The sequence below is a fragment of the Otolemur garnettii genome, unplaced genomic scaffold (assembly GCF_000181295.1).
Source record: "Otolemur garnettii isolate 467f Iridium unplaced genomic scaffold, OtoGar3 scaffold00011, whole genome shotgun sequence".
Lineage (NCBI taxonomy): Eukaryota > Metazoa > Chordata > Mammalia > Primates > Galagidae > Otolemur > Otolemur garnettii.
In genome coordinates, this window is record NW_003852406.1 from 28,200,779 (window position 1) to 28,225,308 (window position 24,530).

Consider the following 24,530-nt stretch of genomic DNA (forward strand, 5'->3'; position numbering starts at 1 on the left):
TTTTTGTTTTCTTTTATTTAAACATACCATGCTCCCCTTCATCTCAGGGTCTTTGCACATTGTTATTTTCCTGTCTAAAGTATTCATTGTTTAGATTTCACCTTTCAGATCTCAGCACTTCTTCAAGCAATCCCCAAGTCGGTTGAGGTAAGAAGCCTTTGTTATATAAGTTTTACTTACCTTGTTTTTTTTTTTTATTGAATGGTAACTATGTACATTAATGCACTTCTGGGGTACAGTGTGGGGTTTTCACACACATCCTTGTTTTTTAAATAAACTGGTATAGTTGAAGAAGTTGAAGAGCAGATAGTTGCATTAATTTTAACACTGATTATATCCCTTATCTTTAAAAGTAACTTTTCTGCTTCCACTCTTCAAAAAACTTTCACTTAACTGCTCATTTCTCCCAACCTGTTAGATTCCTGTTCTATCTGGACTTTGTGGTCAGTTCTTTACATATGGTTCTTAGTAACCTAGATTCCTTTGATCAAAACCTTCTCTACAATCCAAGCCATTTTTCTCCAAGTTTTAGTTTTGTTTCTTTGGGTTTTTTGATAAGAAACAGACAAAGCAACATTTTACTTTGTTCAGAAAAAAATCTGAGTAATCTAAGTTTTGCTTATGTGGTGCTATATAATAGGACCATAAGAGATTTGTAAACGGAATGACTCAGTGACCCCTAAACCTAAATCTCACAATTAGAACTTTTTATGACTTCATGAATTCCTCAAAAATATTCAAATTAGTCATAAGTTTAAACATATATTATGAAGTCAGACTTAAGGGTTGAAAGAGATTTTAGAGTCATTGAGTTTTAGTCTAGCTACCTCATTCAGTGTTACTTAGTTTCTGTGTGTTCTCTATGACATATGTAATAGATTGTCATCCATATAGTAGACTGCACTCTGCCTCCTTACAACTTTTGTCCACTGGCTTTAGTTCTTACCACTTTTTGTGGAGTGACAACACGTGTATTTAAGACAGCTACGATGTCTACGTCCTCCCTAAGTATTTTTCTCCAGGAAGAATAGCTCCAGTGCCTCATATATTATGGCTTAAGTTCTTTCATCATCCTATTTGAATATATAAAGGATTTTTTTTTTTTTTTTAAGAAACAGTCTCCTTCTGTCATCCAGCTGGAGTGCAGTGACCCATTCATAGGTCATTGTAACTTTGAATTCCTAGACTCTAGTGATCCTCTTGCCTCAGCTTCCCAAGTTGCTGATACTACAGGTACATAGCACAATACCCAACCAATTTTTAAAAAAAATTTTTTGTAGAGATGGGATCTCATGGTATTGTCCAGGCTCATCTCAAACTCCTGACCTCAAGTAATCCTCTCATCTCTGCCTCCCAAAAGGCTGGGATTGCAGGCCTAAGCTATTATTCTTGGCCTGAATACATAAAATTTTGATTGAATGCTTTGGACTACTCACCACTATGTTCTTTCCCATTAATGACTGTATGTAAAACAACTTTATATATTTTTAATGCAAATCAAAAATTTACAGGAGCCAATTAGTTGAGAACCTATGAAATATTATTTGGTGATGAACTTACAGATCAGAAAAGCTGTTCATCCAAGCTTTTTATTGTGGATTAAATAGGAGGTGGGGATAGAGGACAGTTAGGTGATAGAAACTGGTATAATTGATGATTTATCTAATGTGTAACCACTTTCTTCACTTTATTAACCATTACATTTGCATATTACTATCATTTTCAATCTGTGATCAGTTGCTCAATTTTATAAATACACTATATTCAGTATTTTAACACTATAACATGTAGAGTGTTGTTTTTCTGGAGCTATAAAGATGAGTTTTTTTCCTTGCTGGAAAATACATGTTTGTCATGAATTATAACTTGTGGTAGTCTTATGATGTCATTCCTCTTGTCTGTGCAGAAGTGCAGATTTACTACTTGATGCTTGAATTGAGAGGTAAAAGTAGTGGTGGTAGCTGAACTTTTTGTAACCTCAAAATCCTGAGGATAATTTGTCCGGGGTTTTTAAGGTTTCTCAACTTAGGGCTTTATCTTACTCTGAGATAAAACCCTTGTGAAAGAAGACACATTCATCTTTGGTGATGACATAAACTGCGCTTTTCTGATCTTTACCTATTCAACTGCTAAAATATTAATATCCAATGAAAATTATAAAATGCCTTTGTAAGTGACTATTTTACTTCCAGAAAAAAATTGGAAAAGGAATATTCTCCTCTTACATGATATTTGTGGTTTTATTTATACTCCTAAAACTCAGACATTTCAAATGAAATTGATACCTTTCCAAAGGACATCTTTCTCTGGATTTTTTCTTCTTTTTAGATTTGATTATATATGATGTCATCTTCTTGACCCAACTTTGAGCAGAAGTTTCAGTATTAACAGCATCTCCTTCAATAATTTAGCTTGCTTCCCCCTACCCCACACTATAACATTTGTTAAAAGGTGCAGGACCAGGAAAGGTCCTTGTGTAACATAAACAAGCATTTAATTAAGGGGTAATGCCTATGGTACCAGAGTATATGAAGTGAAACAGAGATGCTTAATCAGCCACAAAAGCTATTTACTACTTCATAAACTCAGTGCTCAGTGTCATAAATGTTATTACTGTTCTAGGACTTCAGAAAAGCAAAGAAATATCAAAACTGATTTTTCTCTACTCTTAAAGTATGGAAGCTTTTCCTCCTAATAGAACTTACAGTGAGGCTGACATTTAAGAGAAAAATAAATAACTGAAATTTATTAATGGGAATGTGATCAGAAGGGACTTAAATATAAATGAAGGGTATGTCAAAATAAAGTAAGAAGGAAAAGGTTTTTATCTCTATTAAGCCTGAAGTTGCAGTGGGGAGTAAGTCACATAATATTGCCATATATTTATCAAGTACCTACTATAGAGCAGGAACTAATAGGTGCTTTCTATACATTAGGGTTAATCTTTTTTTTTTTTTTTTTGAGACAGAGCCTCAAGCTGTCCCCCTGGGTAGAGTGCTGTGGCATTACAGCTCACAGCAACCTCCAACTCCTGGGCTCAAGCGAGTCTCCTGCCTCCGCCTCCCAAGTAGCTGGGACCACAGGCGCCTGCCACAATGCCCGGCTATTTTTTGGTTGCAGCCGTCATTGTTGTTTGGCGGGTCCGGGCTGGGGATTCGAACCCGCCACCTTAGGTGTACGTGGCTGGCGCCTTAGCCGGTTGAGCTATAGGCGCCGAGCCAGGGTTAATCTTTATAGCAACCCTGTAAACTAAGTTGGTGTCAGTTTTACAAATGAGGACATGAAGGTGCAGGGGACATAAGTTACAGGTGCAGGTGTGTGTGATTTTTCCTGTGCTCTTTCCAGTACTTCACACTGTCAGATGAAAGCTTACATTAAAATAGTCATTTAAGTAGATTTCTTCTGCCAAATCCCTGTTAATATTATATGTCTGAAAAGTGTGTGTGCAGTGTTAATCCTTAAATTTTAAAAATTAAATTTAAAAAAATTTTAAATCCTTAAATTTTTAACCTTTTATTAATTCTTTACTCAATATTTTTTAAGTAGTGAGTGCATTCCTAACACTTGTTAGGTATCATAAGGGCTGGAACAAAATAAGAATAATCAGTTTTTCCCCTTAAAGTTCACAAACTAAATGTTCCAGGCTTATCTACTTAGAACTTAAGAGCAGGAACAAAGACACCAAGGTTCCCTTTTTCAGCATTTTCACTAAATTTTCCCCCTTCTGTTGAGGTGGACATGTAAAAGCTAAAATGCACAATCCCATTGACATCTGTGTGATCCACCTTTCAAAATAATCATCTTGTACAAAATCATCATCTTGTACAAAATAAGGAAGCAGTGCATAGTCTGGTTGAAGTGCTTTGATAGGAGGTTTCATGGAGTGGGAACCTGGAAGCGGTAGTTAGCATAAGTCCTGAAGCAGGTGTGGTTTTACAGACAAACAGTTTAGCCAAGACAAAGGAAAGCTGGTTAGTATGAACTCTAAGGGAAGGCTTTTGTTATGATTTTAACATTTTATTAAGCCAAATGTTTGTATCTATTAATTGCTTATACTAGTCTTTCCTTCATGACTATAACTCTATAGATTCTTTTTCTTTTTTCTTTTTTTTTTTTGAGACAGAGTCTCACTATGTCGCCTTCAGTACAGTGCTGTAGTGTCACAGCTCACAGCAACCTCCACCTCTGGGGCTTAAGTGATTCTTTTGCCTCAGCCTCCCAAGTAACTGTGACTACAGGCACCTGCCACAATGCCTGACTATTTTTTGCTGCAGTTGCCATTGTTGTTCAGCTGGCTTGGGCCAGGTTTGAACCCACCAGCCTCAGTGTAACCATTGTGCTTCGGGTGCCAAGCCACTCCATAGATTCTTTATCCTAGTAATGTTTTCAAAAAGACCCTATGTTCTTTATGAAAATGACAGCATTAGAAGTTCAAAAGTTTGGATAGTTGATGCTTATTCCTGGCAATTTACCAGTCTCTTCATTTTACATGTGAAGAAGGTAAAGTGTGTAGGGGCTTAGAGGGCTCTTCAAGCAGCAGCTCAGGTCAGCACCATGGCAGCCTAGCTTGCTTTGAGCCGGTAGGAGGCGGGGAGAGCTGCGCCTGCAGTTGTCCACAGAGGCCCACTGGTGTTCTGCTAGAAGTGGTCTGGTGCCTCAGCAGGCACAATGTATGATGTGGTGGTGTCAGGTGGAGTCCTGGTAAGTGTTGCCACAGCCTGTGCCTCGGAACATGATATTCACTTTCATGATAAGAAAATCCTGTTCCTACAAGCAGGTCTAAAGAAAGTAATGGAGAAATTGTCAGTGACAGAGTCAGCTCTATTTCCACTGGTTCTGCAATGCTTCTCAGTAATGGAGTGACAGTTCTTTATAGCAGCAAAGCTGTTGGCTATACCTAGCCTTGTCCATTTCCTATGATAGACTCCACCCCTTGAGTTCCTATTACCCTAGGGTGATGTGGCAGCACCCTCCAGACCAAATTGTTTATTGACGCAAATGGTTACAATTCAGGAGTATAGCAGGCTGCTGGAATCCAGAATGTTAGCTAGAACGGTGACCAGTCCACTGTTGTGGCTACTCTGCGTTTATCAGAGGCCACAAAAAACAATGTAGCCTAGCAGAGATTTCTTCCCTCTGTTGCTGTTGCTCTGTTCCTACTCTTAGACACCTTGTGTTCCTTGGTTTGGTCCACATCCCATGAACATGCAGCAGAGCTGGTTTGCAGGGAGGGAAAAAAATTCATAAATACCATTAACTGCCTTTTGGAGGGATGCTAATCACATAGACTTCGTCAACTCAGCTGGCATCATACTATTGCCTGTCTGAAATTCACTACCCTCCAAAGGTAGCCAAGGTAGCTGCCAGAAGATGAATACTGTTTCCTCTTGGGTTGGGACATATTGCTGAGTGTGTCTGGCCTCAGGTGGTACTCAATGGGACCCCAGCCCATAAGAGTCTAGCCACTGACAGGATAAGGTGTCAACATGTGCTTTGGAGATATCTTTGGTTTGGTCTATCACCTCAGTACTGCAACCTTCAAAGAGAGAGACCCCACAGGGTATGAAATAGGTCACAGCACTACTCTTCTGGCTGCCACATACTTTCTAAAAAAGGCTGTACTCCACCAGTGCTACCCTGTTGCTTAGTACATGGGGCTTGTAGGCACAAATGCAGTCTCCACTCAGAACAGATAATGGCTTTTGCAAGAAAATGAGTGCTCCTCTTCTAGGGATTTCACTGATGAAAAAAAAACAAACATTCTGCCCCAAAACCATCTCACACATTTTCAAGATTTAGTTTAATAAATTAATTTTGCACTAGAAAAAAAAAAACAAATAAGCTATGATATGCTTAGTGTCAGGTATGGTAAGCATCAGACCTGGGACTTGGCTTAGCTATTAGTCATGGTTTCTGTCCTCAGGCTGTAGTTGAAAAATGCATGAAAGTTAGTTGTGAGTTGTAGTTTAATAATAAAAATAATTTATATTTCTATTTGTTATTTTTATTCACTGGCTTTGAGAGAGAAGTAATTGAAGAAATATGAAGTACTAAAAATATTAGAATTGGACAATAAATCATTTAGGTAAAGCGTGTGGAACCTTTACTTCAGGAATTTTAGCTCTCTAATGTAGGGTCACTTAATTTTGGAAGATGTTTATATACATGCCATCTTTATAATATATAATGTAATGTGAAGATGACAAATTTAATAAAAAGACTTCTCTGAGGTAATGGTGGCAGTAGAATTTGTAAGCTCAGATTTATTCATACATTCTTCCTTCAACTGGCCTTTTAACTGAAGCAAAATTGATGGGAAAAGCATGAAGTTATGGAGAGTTTGGAATTGGCATGCCTTTGGTTTACTGTGATTATCATAATGTATTTCAACCTTGAAACTGAGCTCTGGATGAAAGAGAAAAGCAGCCAAGATAAGAAAATGCTGGAGAGACAATGTAACCTTCAGCTATAATATAAAGGAATAATTAAGCAGTAAACGGCAAATTCTATCACACAGCCATTTCCTGGGATTTTAAATGATCATGACTGCTCTTTTTCTTCATCCAGAAATGCACATCAAGTCTGAATGACATAGGAAAGTTTTCTGTGTCTGCTGTCAGCCATCTTCTAGTTGCCTTACCCAGAAAACAGAGTGTATACAGATGAGCCAAATAATTTTTAAAAAACAGTGCAGATGTTATAAGAGCAAAAGAATAAATGATGTCCTCAGAATTTCTGTAGGGAGAGTTTAGACTTGAGCTGTTTAAAAGGTCGTACTGTTTCTTTGTTTGACTCATTTCAGCTCTTCCTAACTAGTTACTCTTCTTCTATCACTTTTCTTAAAATACTCAAATGAATTTCAGGATCAAAAAGAGAAATGACTAAGAAAAAGTGCACACGTTAACTACCATTACAGGGAGAGTAAAGCAGGTGGTGCCCTACGTACCAGTCTTTGCTAGTAAAAATAACCTACAGTATGTGTGCATGAATATATATATGTACACACACACACAAATGAGGGCATTAGATTAGATTATGTAAGTTCCCTTCTTGTTCTAAAATTCTTTTCAAGACCCTAATCTATTGTGGTTGGCCCTCTGTATCTTTGGGTTCTGCATTTGTGGATTCAACCAACTATGGATTTAAAATATTTTTTAAAAAACATAAGTAAAAATTTAGTATCACTACTATTTACATAGCATTCACATTATTATAGGTATTATAAGTAATCTAGAGATGATTTAAAGTATACAGGAGGACGTGCATAGGTTATATGCAAATGCAGTGCTATTTGACGTAAGAGACTTGAGCATCTATAGGTCTTGGTATTTTCAGGGGTCCTGGAACCAATTCCTCGCAGATACCGAGGAACAGCTGTGTACAGGGACACTGTACTGTTCTTCCCATTCTCTGTTTTATTCCACTTTATCTACCAGTCAGATTAATTTCCAGAAAACTCTGTAGTAATTATCTCATGCTTTGTCTTGGTCAGGAACTTTTATTTTCTCCTCATTATATGTATAATTTAGTTTAAACCCTGTTTCTAACTACTTTTCTAACTCTCTTTATGGACTGTCCCTTTTGACCAATTTTGATTTTTAATACCCTTCGCCTCTGCTATGTGTACTTCCATTCTTTCTGTGCTCCTAATAAAATTTTGTCAAGGGACTTAATTTCTCTGGAGTTTAGTTTCCTCACCCTTATAGGAAGGATAATGCATTTAATGATCCTTATATTTACTGATTTCTTACTTATATATAAGTTTCATCTTTTAACCATTTATAGTAGGGAGAACAGGGATTACATATATTATACACATTGTACAGATAAGAAATCTCAAGTCCAAGTAGGTTACGTGATCTATATATGTAAGTCCTCAAATTTTTAATCTTAGAAAGTACAGTTTACAGTAGTACCTCCCAAAATGAGATATTTAGGTATATAGGCCACTACAAAAGTTTTGAGACAGTCTGTGTTTTGTTCCATTATTTCACTTCCAAGAAACACAGTCCACAACGTCTTTTCTGATTCACCCAGCCAAATTTCAACTTGCTTGGTATATCAGTGTTGCTGGGAGGGCTTCATTTTTTCCATCTGTGTGGATCTTATGCTTCTTGATTTCTTTTCATCTCAAAACTTTTATAATGCTCCACATATAAATCTAAGAAAATATATACAAAATCTATAGATAGAAAAGTACAAAGTACTAATTAAAGAAGATCTAAATAAATGAAGAAATAGTCTGTATCATGGATTGAAAGACTCAATATTGTTGTGATATCTATTCTTTCCAGATTTAATACAGTCCCTAGCAAAATAAAAAAAAAAATACCTATTTTGGAGATGTCACCAAATTGATTCTAAAGCTGTAAGAAAAGCTAGTAGAATACTAAAGAGAGTGGACAAAGTTGGAGTACTCTTACTTTTAAGTAATCCAGACACTACGGTATTGGTGAAAGAATAAATACAGAACAGAATAGGGTGTCTAAAATAAATCCACATGAATATAGTCAACAGATCTTTAACAGAAGAATAAACTGGGGAAAAAAAGGTCTTTAAAATAAGTGGTTCTAGAACAATTAGATGTCCATATGCAAATAGTGAACCTAGACATAGAACTTACAACTTACACAATAATTAACTTAAAATAGATCATATCACTAAGTGTAAAACACAAAACTGTAAAACTTACTGAAGAAAATACAGAAAGCCATCAAGGTCAGCATTTACAGTGATAAGTCATGTACCCTTAATATGATAGGATGAAATGAACTTTACCTGTGGGATCTTCCTGCCGCACAGGTAAAGTTCATTTTCCTAGACATAGAACTTCTAGACATAGAAGTTCTAGATATCTTCCTAGACATAGAACTTATAGCTTATACAATAATTAACTTAAAATAGATCATATCACTATCTATCTTAAAATAGATCATATCACTAAATGTAAAACACAAAACTGTAAAACTTACTGAAGAAAATACAGAAGGCCATCAAGGTCAGCATTTACAGTGGTAAGTCATGTTCCCTTGATATGATAGGATGAAATGAACTTTATCGGTGTGATCTTCCTGTCCATACTATATTATCAATACATCACAGTTCTATAAAATATATGACTAGTAATCCTTAAAACTGTCAGGGTCGATATAGTGAGCTGAATAACACCCCCTGCAAAGATATGTCCCTGTCCTAACCTCCAGAACTGGTGAATGTGATCTTATTTGAGGAAAGGGTCTTTGCAGATACATTTGAGTTAAGGATCTTTATATGGTAGTCATACTGGATTATTTAGGTGGTCCCTAAATCCCATGAGAAGTATCTTTGTAAGACACAGAAGAGTGGACACAGGTATAGCGAAGGCCATGTGATAGCAGAGGCAAAGATTAGAATGATGGAGCCACAAGTCAAGGGAAACCTGTACCCGCTAGAAGCTAGAAGAATCAATGGCTAAGTCTCCTCTTGAGATTTCTGAGGGAGTGTAGCTCTGTTGATAAGTTGATTTTACAATTCTGACCTCTAGAACAGTATGAGAATAAATTTCTGCTTTTTAAGCCATCAAATTTGTGGACGTTGTTATAGCAGCCATAGAAAACTAACACAGTCATCTATAACAAGGAAGCTGTCACAAGTAAGACTAGCCTGGGGAGACTAAATGTAATGTGATGTCTTGGATAGGATCCTGAAACAAAGAAAGGACATTAGGGAAAACCAAGGATATCTGAATAATATATGGACTTTAGTTAATAATAATATATTTATATTGGTTCATTAATTTTGATAAAAATATGCTAACTTAAGATGATAATAATATGAGAAACTGGGTGTGGGACACATTGGAAATCTATATTATCTTCACAGAATACCTATCTATACATCTAAAACTGTTCTAAAATAAAAGGTTTCCTTTTTAGGAAAAGGAAAAGGTATATTTCTTGGGAGTAAAATGAATCCAGAAAATTCTATCCCCAGAAAGCAAAAGTTTTCTTGCTTTGGTATTTATGTGTTGGAGGAAGTCTGCCTACTGTATATTCCGCTCTTCCTTGAACAGACCCTATAATCAGCCTTGCCATTCAAGGCACTTGGGACCACTGGGGGAAAAGACATAGTCAACTACAGAGGAAATGAATGCAAGTTATCCATTCTAAACAAAATAGCACTTTGGCTTTGTTTCTCTCTTCCTTCCTTCCTAAATAATTTAGTCTGAAAGTCATGATAGTGGTAATAGCTGGACATGGTGGCTCGTACCTGTAATCTCAGCACTTTGGGAAGCCGTGATGGAAGGATCACTTGAGGCCAGGAGTTTGGGACCTGGTCAACATAGTGACACCCTGTCTCTATTTAAAAAAAAAAAAAAAATTAAAAGCCAGTCATGGTACTATATGCCTGTAGTCCTTTCTGGCTACTCAGAAAGCTGAGGCAGAAGTATCACTTGAGCGTAGGAGTTTGAGGCTGCAGTAAATTATAGTTGTGTCACTGCACCCAGCCTGGTTGACAGATTGACACCCTATCTCAAAAATAAAGTAAATCATGAGATAGAGCCCATGAAGGTAGGTGTCTCTGCTAAGGCTGGGGCAGTGAAAGAATAGGACAAGATGTGCTACACACATCCCCCTGTATCAGAAAGTAGAAAAGAACTCAGAGAATGAGGGACTTACATCTAAAGCACACAGAAGCTACTTAAAAGGGAGCACTCATTGACCAATTCTTGAACAGTCATCACACTAGTCATACTGTCAAATTATATCTCATTAAATAAAATAGGCTTGAGTCCATAGTGATATCATAAATTAATGGGGAAAAGAAAAGGAATAGCAGAATTAGAAGAAAACCACCATTTGAGAACCATTGTAGTATAATCATTTTATCCACAAAATGTCAGTAGATGGTAAAATTAATGGGTATGGGTAAAAGTTTGATGAGCAGTGGACTGAGTAGTCTCAAGGAATCTGTTCACAAATTATCTACCAATTAACAAGGACAGAAAGAGGATTTTACAGGGGGAGGGACATGGTAAATACTGCCCTAATCAGGTGGTAGAAGTTATTATTAATAGTAATGAGAAAATACAATTATGCATTACTTTATAGTATACAACGTGAGGAACATAGTAGCATTTCTATGATACTTCTGCTAAAAATACATAACTGAAATCTAATTTTGAAGAAACATCAGAGAATTCCAAATTGAAGAACTTTCTGGAAATTACCTAACCTCTAACTTTCAAACCTGTAAATATTAATTTAAAGAGATTACACAAATATGATGATTAAAGACAACCCATGACACTCCATTGGATCCCTCTGCTACCAAAGACATCCATGGGATAATTGGTGAAACTTCTGTGGGGCATATAGATTATAGGGTAATAATATATCATTGTTAATTTGTTGATTTTGATGTTGCATCATGGTTATTTGGGAGAATATTTTTATTGGAGGCATTATATATAAACCTAAATTTTTAGGGGTGATGGGGTATTATGTGAGCAATGGTTTAGGAAAAAAATCTTTGTACTTTTCTGTAAATCTGATATGATCCTTAGCATCTCAAGGCATGTGGGTTCTTTAGGCAGTCTGAATAAAAAAATTGTAGAAAGGACGCTTTTTAAAGAACCATTTAATCCATGATACTCTATCCAGCAGTCAGAGCCTAGATAAGAAATAATGATAAGTTATTGGGTCTCTTCATTGTTAAAATTAAGAATACCAAACAAAAGAAGCTATAGGATATTTTTCATTTATAATAAGAGGGTAAGTTATTTCTATGACTTAAAATACTGTGATTTTATTTTTATTCTAGAAAACCTGCTAAAAATGTTCTGTGTTTTTAGTTCCATGTGGAATCACTATTAAACCAAGAACATATATCTTGACTCAAGATAGGTAGAATTTCTGACAAATAATAACAGTATAATTGTTAAACTATTTTAAATAGCTCAGTTTTCTTCATTTAAAAGTTGAAAGCCTAAAACATAATAAAAATAAGAACTACCTCTTCAGAAACCATATGTTTAACAGTACCTTAAGATTTAACAATATAGGCTTGGTGACTGTGGCTCAAGTGGCAAAGGTGCCAGCCACATACACCTAAGGTGGTGGGTTCAAATCCAGCCTAGGCCCGCCAAACAACAATGACGGCTGCAACCAAAAAATGGCCGGCATTGTGGCGGGCGCCTGTGGTCCCAGCTACTTGGGAGGCTGAGGCAGGAGACTCGCTTGAGCCCAGGAGTTGGAGGTTGCTGTGAGCTGTGATGCCACAGTACTCTACCCAGAGGGATAGCTTGAGGTGCTGTCTCAAAAAAAAAAAAAGATTTAACAATATAGTGCTTATGTTCTTTGAATGATTGGAGAATCATTTAAAGTACATGGAATATTAACTATTTGCCATGAAATGTTGAAAAATCTGAAAAGACTGGTATCAATTTCTCATTGAGAGAGAAGTAATATTTCCCATTATCTACTCAGTAGGGAATTTAGGATATGATATAAATGGGATATACTTATATTAATTTCAAATCAAAATCACATAGAAGAGAAGGAACCCAGTCTTTAAACTGTAGGATCGATTTCATTATTCTTTGCCTCAATTTTAGAATGTAGCATAGAGCATAGCTGCAGAGATCACTGCTCAAAATCTGTTGCCAGTTGAAAACTCTTACTAGATCAGTTATGCTTTGAGTGAGTAGCTGGTTGCAAAGTAAGAGAATGATTGACATGGTGTATTGCCTCATTTACTTTTTTAATTCATAGGAGAAATCCTTTCTAGCTCATAGTGTTTTTTTATATATTGTTAGATTCCCTGTGGCTGCCAGAAAAATTCTATTTATAGCAGAATTCCTCCCTTGCAACCAATTTTCTTTTTGCTCAAGTTATCTTCTCTACCCCACCCAAGCCAGTATTATGAGAAAATTGCTGTATCTAAGCCTAGAATATCTAGAATCTTTTCTGCAGTATGCTCATCCAGCACAAATATCTTGGTTACAAGAAATGACAGTTTCAAGTCATGTAATATTTGCTTATACGAGCTGATATATAGCAAAATAGTGCAATGTAAAATGTGGAATAGGGCATGGTAAAGAAGTTTTTCTGTTTTCCAAGGGAAAGGCTTATTTATCTTAAGACATCAGTTGTTTCAATATCCAAAGGAGAAGAGGAAGCAAATATTTCTTTGCTTAATTTTCTGCTAGGGATTCTTTGTGATTTTCAGCTAGAGTACCTGATTTAAATAATCTGCGAAGGTCCAGGCTGTGAATAGGATATTGGTAAGCAGAATTTTATGAAAAGCCCAAAGGAAATCTATAAACTATCATAAATTTTGATTTTATTTAAAGGCATAGATGAGGAAAAGGTGGTAACTTCTAATCATTGAATGTTTCCTAATAAATCAGCAATTATAGGATTCTTAAAAAAAAATCTGAACCAAGTAGCCATTTTTTTCCTCTTTTCTTTTTCTTCTTCTTCTTTTTTCTTTTTTTTTGAGACAATCTCACTCTGTCACCCTAGGTGCAGTGCCATGGCATCATAGCTCAAAGCAACCTCAAACTCTTGGGCTTACACAGGCCTCTTGCCTCAGCCTTCCGCGTAGCTGAGACTATAGGTGTGTACCACAACATTGGCTAGCTTTTCCATTTTTTTTGTAGTAGAGACAGGGTTTCACTTTTGCTTGGACTGATCTCAAATTCCTCTGAGTTCAAGCAATCCACTCACCTCGGCTTCCCACGGTTCTGAGATTATAGGTATGAGTCCCTGTACCCAGCCTACTTTTTTTCTTTAATAATCGAAATTCACACCATTTGTTTTCCTTTCAAATTATTATCTGGGCCAGGTGTGGTGGCTCATGCCTATAATCTTAGTACTCTGGGAGGCCAAGACAGAACAATCTCTTGAGGTCAGGAGTTTGAAACCAGCCTGACTAGGAGTGAGACTCAGTTGCATGTTATGAATCTGACAAAGACTTGATAAGTAGGATCTACAGAGAACTCTAATCAACAACAACAACAACAAAAAGCTAACAATCCCATCTATCATTGGGCAGGAGACATGAACAGAACCTTCTCTGAGGAAGACAGAGGAATGGCTAACAAACATGAAAAATTGCTCATCGCCCCTAATCATTAGACAAATGCAAATCAAAACCACCCTAGATATCACCTAATACCAATAAGGTTAGCCCACATCACAAAGTCCCAAAGCTGCAGATGCTAGCTTGGGTGTGGAAAGAGAGGAATACTAAATACCCATCAACTCAGGAATGGATTAACAAATTGTGGTATATGCATACCATGGAATACTATTCAGCCATAAGAAGACAGTGACTTCACATCTTTTGTATTAACCTGGATGGGATTGAAACACATTCTTAGTAAAGTATCACAGTAATGGAAAAGCAGTTATCCAGTGTACTCAATACTAATAATGAAGCCAATAGATGGTCTAATGCAGCAGTTCTCAACCTGTGGGTTGCAACCCACAGGAACTGTATTAAAGGGCTGTGGCATTAGGAAGATTTAGAACCACTGATCTAATGCATGCCCACATAGAAGAAAAACTCATTTCAGTTCAAGTTGGGGGGAGAACAAGAGAAGAAGAGAGGGGAGGTGATGTGGGGGGGGGGAACAAGGGAGGAAGAGAGGGGAGGTGATGTAGGGTGGGGATGTTTGACACACCTTTTAGTGCAGGACATAACAAGAGGGACTCTCCCTAACAAATTCAAATATTTTGACCTGGTTGTTTGTACCCTCACATTAACCTGAAACAAAAAAAGAAAAAAGAAAAATTAGCCAGGTGTAATAGTACATGTCCCAACTACTTGGCAGGCAGAGGCAGGAGGACCAGTCAAGCCCAGAAGGTTGAGTTTGCAGCGAACTATGGTGTTGCTATTGCACTCTAGCCTGGGTGACAGAGTGACACTTCGTCTCCAAAAAAAAAAAGGAAATCTAAAACTTTGTACAGACAGAAAAATGAGGGCTAGAAGTAATTGAAATTTTTGGTATACTTGTTTTATTAATGCAAATGAATAAATATCATTTACTCATTTTCATTAATTAAAATGCTTCTTTCTTTCTTTTCTTTCTTTCCTTTTTTTTTCTTTTGAGACAGTCTCACTCTGACACCCTGGGTAGAGTGTATGGCATCATAGTTCAAAACAACCTCAAACCCTTGGGCTCAAGCAATATTCATTAATAATTATTGATGAGATTTCCACTTATAAAGCATGGGTTTTTAGAAGCTATTGAATTTTGTAGTTTGTAAAGTGGTATCATTGGGACCTTTGAGGTATAAACTTAGAGATACCATCCTATCCTCAGATATCATATGCCTACAGACTTTTTTTTCTCCTTTTTATTTTTATTGTTGGGGAGTCATTGAGGGTACAAAGATCCAGGTTACACTAATTGCATTTGTCAGGCAAAGTCCCTCCAAGAGGTGTGCCAAACACCATGACCCCCCATACCCATCCCTTCTTCCCTCTCTCTGCTACCCCATTCCCCCACCCCCCAACCATGTACTAGGTCATCAGTTGTCCTCATATCAGTACATTGAGTACGCTGGATTCTTGCTTCTCTATTCTTGTGATGCTTTACTAAGAAGAATCTGTTCCACTGCCATCCAAGTTAGTACAAAAGATGTAAAGTCACCATCTTTTTTAGTGGCTCAATAATATTCCATGGTATACATATAACACAGCTTGTTGATCCATTCCTGGGTTGGTGAACATTTAGGCTGTTTCTACATTTTGGCAATTGTAAATTGAGCTGTGGATAAACAGTCTAGCGCAAGTGTCCTTAAGGTAAAAAGATTTTTTTTTTTGCAGTTTTTGGCCGGGGCTGGGTCTGAAACCGCCACCTCTGGCATATGGGGCTAGTGCCCTACTCTTTTGAGCTACAGGCATTGCCAGTAAAAGGATTTTTTTTCTTCTGGGTAGATGCCCAGTAATGGGACTGCAGGATCAAATGGGAGGTCTAGTTTGAGTTCTTTGAGGATTCTCCATACTTCCTTCCCAAAAGGTTGTATTAGTTTACAGTCCCACAAACATTGTAAAAGTGTTCCCTTCTCTCCACTTTTCATGCCAGCATCTGCAGTTTTGAGACTTCGGGCCATTCTCACTGGGGTTAGGTGATATATGAGAATGGTTTTTGATTTGCATTTCTCTAATAATTAGAGACAATGAGTATTTTTTCATATGTTTGTTAGCCATTCGTCTGTCTTCTTTAGAGAAAGTTCTATTCATCTCTCTTGCCCATTGATACAAGTAATTGTTGGCTCTTTTTATGGTGCTTGATTTGTGTTCGCTGTAGATCCTAGTTATCAACCTTTTGTTCATTTAATAATATGCTAATATTTTTTCCCATGCTGATGACTGTCTGCTTTTGTTGTTGTCTCCTTCGCTATACAGAAACTATTCAGATTAATTAAATCCTTTTTGTTTATTTTTGCTGCTGTTTCAATTGCCACTGCAGTCTTCTTCATAAATTTAGTCTTTTTCCGGGCTAATACCTTCAAGTGCCGCCCTCCTTGGGTGCATTCTTCAAAGATTTTTGTTTCATGTCTTGAATTTAGATCTTTTGTCCATCTTGAATCAATTTTAGTGAGTGGAGAAATGTGCAGGTCCAGTTTCAGTCTTTTACATGTGGTTATCCAGTTCTCCCAGAGCCATTTACTAAATAGGGATTCTTCCCCCAGTGTATATTCTTGTTTGATTTATCAAAGATTAGGTGGATGAAAGATGTTAGCTTTATCTTATGGTTTTCTATTCAGTTCCAAATGTCTATGTCTCTATTTTTGTGCCAATACCATGCTGTTTTAATTACTGTGGCCCTGTAGTACAGCCTAAAGTCTGGTAAATTGATGCCCCCAGCTTTGTTTTTATTACTAAGAATTGCCTTACCTATACAGGTTTTTTTCTGGTTCCATACCAAACAAAGAATTTTTTTTTCCCAAATCTTGAAAGTATGATGTTGGGATTTTAATTGGGATTGCTTTGAATCTGTAGATTGCTTTGGGAAGTACCGTGTTTCCCCCCAAATAAGACACTGTCTTATATTTATTTTTTCTCAAGAAGATACACTAGGGTTTATTTTCAGGGGCTGTCTTATTTTTATTAAGTATAATACAACAACCTACATTTATTCAAATACAGTTAAGTCATCTTCTTCTGGAAGCTGACAGGGGGAGCTGACCTTGTTGGTGGGGCTGGCACTAGTGATGCATGAACTCCTTTCCCTTAGCCGTTGGCATGTGTGCAATAGGATGCCTGGGACCGCAGTTGCCACACATGCACCTGTGCAAGTGCGAATGGCTGGGAGAAGGGAGCTGAGGCAGATAAAAGGTATTCCAGTCTTCCTTACTGCTCTGCCCTGAAATGCAGCGTGTGGCTAGGCAGATACACTGCACAGCCACACCCATCACTAGGTCTTATTATCGGGGGTAGGACTTATTTAACAAATGCATAGAAATCCTGCTAGGGCTTATTTTTTTGGTACGTCTTATTTTCGGGAAACATGGTATAGACATTTTCACAATGTTGATTCTTCCCAGCTATGAGCATATTATGTTCTTCCATTCGTTAATATCTTCTGCTATATCTTTTATTAGGGTTTTGTAATTTTCTTTGTAGAGGTCCTTCACATCTTTTGTTATGTATATTCCTAGGTATTTCATTTCCTTTGAAGCCACTGTGAAGGGAATTGTGTCCTTGATTAGTTTCTCATCTTGGCATATACAAAGGCTACTGATTTTTGGACATTTATTTTATATCCTGAGACCTTACTGTATTTTTTGCTTACTTCAAGGAGTCTTGTGGTTGACTCTTTGGGGTTCTCTAAATATAACATCATATCATCGGCAAAGAGGGACAGTTCACCTCTTCTGCCCCTATTTAGATGCCCTTTATTTCCTTTTCTTGACTGTTTGTATTGGCTAGAACTTCCAGCATTATGTTCAACGGAGTGAAAGTGAAAGCTTTTCCACTTAGAACTGGAAGCAGACAAGGTTGCCTACAGATTTTAAATAGGAACATCTTATTGCACTAAGAATTGCCCCATGAAAAATGTTTTCAGGTGTTTGACCAGCACTGTTGATAGGGTGATTGAATTCCTCCAAGGAGGACAAGCTATTATGTCAGTTGAAGTGACACATGCTTTAGGGAAGAGGCAGTCACAGGTGTTAGTAATACATACTTCAGTATACTGCTAACTCAGGTTTATACGAAGAAATATTTTTTATTTTCAGCTAAGAAAAAGTTTGAAATTAGAATATTTAATTTTCTTATTAGAAGCAGTGAAAATGTTGGTATTAAGTAGCTGTGAAACATTTACTTTTTTATGTGAATGACAGTAGTACGTCCCCAGAGCATCCATGAAATCTGCTGCTCCGGGGAACATTTCATATTCCATGTGTATCTTGAGACCTAATTTTAGCAAATACAAATCACCTAAACTCTGCCAAATTCAATTAGATATCCTAACCAGACATGAGAGTCGACTATATTCTGGACCTTTCAGATCTACATGTAACTGATTACTTCTGATTAAGTCCAATTGTGGTTATTTTAGACTAAACTGTAATTTTGATCTTTTGATGTCCTAATGTGATAAGTGATTGATCTCCTAGGGTATTCTCATCCTGTATGCTGTAGTATTTGGTGCTTTTGGCCAAAGTTTTGTGCATCCTTGTCCCTTCCTCCTCTTTTGTTCCCTTTCCCTCTTTATATATGTTTTTTTATTTTTCAGTTTAAAAAAAATAGGCCCCTTTGAAGGTGAAGCCTCTTAAAAGCTATCATAGATCATAGTTAACAGTAATCTGCTATAGGATATAGTTGTCCACTCCCGTTTTAGGTATAGATAACTCATGTGGTAAACAAAATAAGGCATCCTTCATTCATTCTTACTCCCTAGTGGCCTGTTTACTTTACATTCAACTTTAACTTGCTTTCTTAGTCTCTCTGTTCAGTTCTCTCTTTACTGTTTAATGAAAGAAAATAATGTTTTACTTAGACAAAAATTCAAGTCTCTGGATTCCTTGTTAATGTTGTATCGGGTACTGAACAGGAATGGTACATTATTTCATGATATTATATGTCAAGCAATAGTACTAGTAATTTCTTATTTGTACAGCGCTGACATTTTTTAAGCACTCTATATTCTTTAAGAGAAAAAATATATAGGAAAACAGAATTTTTGTTTTGTTATACTGAATATGGTTTCATTTATTCCTTCTATATTCAGTAGATACAAAGTACCTGTACGTTGCTAAAGTATCAATACCAGAGCAGTTTCAACCCTCAAGGAGATCAGGATATCAAGACACTCTTGGCTTACCCAAGGCAATGTGATATAAGCCAAGTTTTCTGAAGGGACTAGAAAAGCCTTTTGTTTTTACTGTTCAGGGGTAAATGTGTGATTGGAATTACCCTTTTTCCTGCCACGAATACAGAAGTAATGCCTGCATCTACAGCAAGCACCTTTGAAGCAACAATTCAACACGTAAAGAGAAAGAACCTTGAACTTAATGATATTCTTGAGCCTGTGTACTAATCCTAGACTAACCACCTCTAGACCTCTTGTGTGGAGAGAAAAAGTAATGTCCTATTTGTTTAAGTCACATATAAATCAGATTTCAGTTAATTGTAGACAGATAATATTTTCTTTCTCTCAAAAATTTTTTTTTTTTTTTTTTTTTTGCTTTCTTACAATGGAAACAGTCTACACTAGACAGTGGTATAATCTATATTACTCTGCTACAAGAGTAATCAGTATTTCATCAACCTTATATGTTCTTACAGTTCTTCTTCTTCTTCTTTTTTGAGGCCCAGGCTAGAATGCTGTGGCATCAGCCTTACTTGCAGCAACCTCAAACTCTGGGTTTCAAGTGATCCTTCTGTCTCAGTCTCCTGAGTAGCTGGGTCTATGCACACCTACCACAATGCCCAGCTAATTTTTTTCTATTTTTAGTAGAGACAGGATCTCACTTTTGCTCAGGCTGGTGTTGAACTCCTGAGCTCAGGTAATCCTCCCACCTCGGCCTCCCAGAGTGTTAGGTGTACAGGCATGAACTACTGTACTGGGCCTGTTCTTACATTTCTTTCTTCATAATTATAACTAAATTTAAGTAATTTTTCTAATAGGAATGTATGAAAATACCATGAAAGGGAAAAAATGGCTAACTTGAAAATAATGAGGGATGGTAATAACAGAGGCTATAAGATCAAATAGAGAATAGAAAGAAAGTATTCCCACTGGGAGCACTAAAATATTATATAAAGGGCCTTTAAAAAGCATGGCATATCCAAAGAATGGGAAATATATTACGATGGCTGGATTATAGAGTTTATAAGGTACAAATGTTAGTAGATGCGTCTAATAAGAGTTTGGTCCCAAGTCATGAATGGACATACCATGCCAAAAAAATGTAGGTACCATGAAGTGAGGAGTATGATTAGGTTTGAGTTTTAGAAAGCAAACTGTGACTGTAATATAGCCTGTGATTTTGGAGTATGACATAGAAGGGGAAAACAGTAAACTTATGCCAGTGGTCCAAGTAATAGAGTACATTTAGTGATCTTGGGCTGTAGTGGGCTTGAGTAGGGAGAGGTAATGATAAGACATATTTCAGGGTAAGTATTAGCATGATTTGGTGCCTTGCTAAGATTTGCTAGAGAAGAGAGACAGTCACTTACTTGAGTAGATGTGATAATACTATTACTGAAGGAGTAATATAGTAGAAGACAGATTTGGGGCAAGGACATGTGATGATATTGATCTTTTAAGTTTGAAGTACTGATAGATCGTTCAGGTACATGTATATAGTGTACCAAGTGGAAATACAGCACCGGACTGTAAAAGAATCTCACAGTAAAGAGTTCTATAATTTGTCATATGTCACATACTCATGTATATACATGAATGTATATATCTATGTCTGTATATGCATATATGTACATACACAGTTGATCCTTATTATTTCTGGCTTGCATATTTGCAAATTAGCCTACTTGACAAAATTTATGTGTAGTCCCCAAATCAATATTTGTGGTACTTTCATTGTCAATTGTAGACATGCACAGAGTGGTGAAAAGTTTGAGTCATCGAACATGCACATTCTCAACTAAGGTCAGATAAGGTGATACTTTGCCTTGTTTTGTAGTCTTATGCTGTTAACAAGTATCCTTCTTGCAGTCTATATGATGCCACATTTTCCACATTTTTTGTGCTTTTTATTGGGAGTTTGGTATTTTAAGAGGTCCCGTTGTGCTAAAGGCTATGTAATATTCCTAAAAGCAAGAAGGCTGTGATATACCTATGGGGGAAATACATGTGTTAAATAAGTTTCTCTAAGTCATGAATTATGCTGTTGGTTGTGAGTTAGTGTTAAAGAATTAGTGATATATAGTAAACATGGTATTTTTAAACAGTAATAGGCTTAAAACAAGGTTGCATGTTGATCAGCTAATGAAAATGTTGTGACTGGAGGCTCCTAGAAACCTAACACTCTTTTCCATTTCCCTTAGAAGTAATGGCTCACTATTCACTAATTCAGTGTTTATAGCATTTTAGTTGAACATAACTACCTCAAATAACAAGAACTGAATGTATGTTTGTGTATGTGCGTGTATTCTGCTACTTTTCTATAAATAATCCTTACATTTGTGCTGTGTAGATATTAGTTTTAATTTATACTTGAGGTTAGATCACAAGTAATATATAACTCTTTTAATAAAAATAAATGTATACAAGATGAAAATAGTTTGCTGTTTTAGACCAGATGGATGATTCTATGTTCCCTAAGTCAGAAGGTTTTTTCATAAAATAGGATATTGAAATATCAATGATATTGACCAGCAGGATACAAATGGTCATCTGCAGCATACTTGAGCATAACATGATCATCAGTGTCATATTGGTAGGCCACCGTTTCTTTTATGCTTGATGTTATTTTCTCTAGCAAGCTTGCAGCATTATCAGTCCTTTTTCTCATAGAGAAATTTATTTTATAATGGTGTTTATGTGTTTGGGGTTTCATAATTGAAGACTAATGTACATGCATTCAGATCTGTCAGTTTGCTTGAATATAGTAGGTCAAAAGCATTTTTTAACTTTTCATTCATGAATGTTGGTTTATATCAGTAGGGGTACTTTAAAATGACAGATAAAATACAAGAATGAGAATTAACTGTATCTTCGGACATACCATCAGTGTTATGTTAAAAATTAACATTCATCTTTGTAGCTCACTGTTTATTTACTGTCTCCAAACTCAAAAGCAGGGAATTGGCATTTACAGAGTGAAGGACAAAAAGACACACAACCCAGTGGAATGCCTTTTACATTCCAAAGTGATTCTGTGCTTGTTAGCATATATCTGTTTTCTAATCACGTTCTTCTTGGTATAGAAAATGTGCCTTGGGTGTTATATGACTATTCAGTTAAATGTTTAAAAATGGTATGTACTTACATTTAGAGATGCTCTAGTTTGGGGTAGCTGATTTATTTCTGCTGTTTGTGCTTCTGACATTATTCTCTTCTGGCCCATTTGGTCTTCTAAGATAGTAGAGTGAATACCTTCTGTCTTTACTGCAGCCAGTAGATTTTGTGTGGTAAGAGTAGTTACAACCAGCACTTTTTCCACCTTATTTTTGTTAGATGACCTTAATCTTCACTCTTCATATAAAATAACCTCATAGATCTGTTCTTTTGCACTATTGATTAATGTATTTAAGGATTGATGCTCGGCTCGGTGCCTGTGGCTCAAGCGGCTGAGGTGCCAGCCACATACACCTAAGGTGGCAGGTTCGATTCCAGCCTGGGCCTGCCAAACAACAATGATGGCTGCAACCAAAAAATGGCCAGGCGTTGTGGCGGGCGCCTGTGGTCCCAGCTACTTGGGAGGCGGAGGCAGGAGACTCACTTGAGCCTAGGAGTTGGAGGTTGCTGTGAGCTGTGATGCCATGGCACTCTACCCAGGGGGATAGCTTGAGGCTCTGTCTCAAAAAAAAAAAAAAAAAGGATTGATGCTCATTTATTATACTGCATTCAGAAAGCAAACCATTTATATCTTAAGTCTTCTGTGAATTGAACATCATGCTACAATATTTTCATTTTCCCTGCTGATTTGATACAATCATGTGTTCTAATAGTATAGATTATTTTGCAAGATTGATTAGCCCTTGACCTAACTAAAAGAGAGTTTATTACCTGATTCCAATTTTAATAAACTATTATGCAATGTAGAGATAGTTTGAGAATTTTATGTAAAGTTCTTTAGTAAATGCTAATTAAGTTGGGATACCTTCTTAAACCTAAGTATTTTGGGAATTGATTAGAAGATGAAAATATTTCTCTGACCTAATTGATCTCTAAAGGAACTGTGGGATAGTAACTAAATGCAACTGTGTCATCTAGTTTCAGAAAAAACTGAAAATCTTTGATGAATCATTGGTTGTGGTATCTAAACCTCTTCATAGGGATAACTTCATTTGTGAGCTTATATTTACTGTTTACTGTCCCTCCAAGGCTTGCCATATAGTCTCCTTAGCTTCCTCTCAATGTGTTCATTTTCATCTCTGTTTTACTTACTCAAATACTTTTATTTCTTCTCTTCAATAATCTGTGAACAATTACTCCTTGGATCTCTCAGGTCAAGACTTTTTCTCGAAAGAAGTATACTGAAATCCAATCTAGTTTTTCCTTCTAGCTTTGTGTGAATAAATTATATGCTGCTTTGTCATTAGTTTGTTTAGTTGTATTTTATTCAATTAAAAATGTTCTGAGTGCTTAGTTTGCTGATGTGTGCACTTGGTGGGGTAGAGAAGTATGCTTTGGTCAGGGTTTCCAGAGGCGATTCTGGATCTGAATCTTAAAGAGTAAGTAAAAGCTTCCCATGTGGCACAGAAGGCAGGTGAGGATCTGTCGGCAAAGAGAACAGTGTGAGAATACGTGTGATTGACAGATAGTTTCGGGTGTCTGTGATGTGTAAAATGGATAGGCAGTGATAGCTGAAGAGCTAAACATGAGCCAGGTCTTTGAGGACTTTATGTCATAGGACATTTATTCTGTGAGTGAACTTGGATGTGATTGATAGGTTGATATTGAAGAGTTTGACATATGAGGATTTGATGTATGATAGTGCTTGATGTGGTAAGATTTTCATTTTAGACCAGTCATTCTGGTAGCAGTATGTACATAAATTTGAGGTAGAATAAGGGTAGAGAGGGGCAGATGAGTTATTACTGAATTGGTTCTTATTGAGAGATAATCTGAATTTGGATACTATTAATAAGGATGGAGTTGAGGAAACTTGAAAAGTGTCTAGAGTTGTAATGAGTAAGTCTTGAAGATGGTTGTTGAAATGTGAGATTATCATGAAAATTTTCGTTTGCGTATCTATGGTGTTAATGGTGACAGGGACTTTTGAAAAGGACCTGATTTTAGGAAAAGATAACCAGCTCAGTTTTGAACATACTGAGCTTTTGTCCTAGAATCTTCCATTTTAAACATTCAGCAAATGACTAACTGGATGTAGGAGTCTGAG

At 36.6% G+C, this 24,530-nt stretch overlaps 1 protein-coding gene and 1 pseudogene across 2 annotated transcripts in view; both read left to right on the top strand.

The window, feature by feature from the left end:
- The window catches only part of PEAK1 (pseudopodium enriched atypical kinase 1), a 306,357-nt gene that overhangs the window by 90,566 nt on the left and 191,261 nt on the right, over positions 1-24,530 (top strand). The window lies entirely within an intron of this gene.
- On the top strand, positions 4,673-5,279 carry LOC100942783 (annotated as a pseudogene).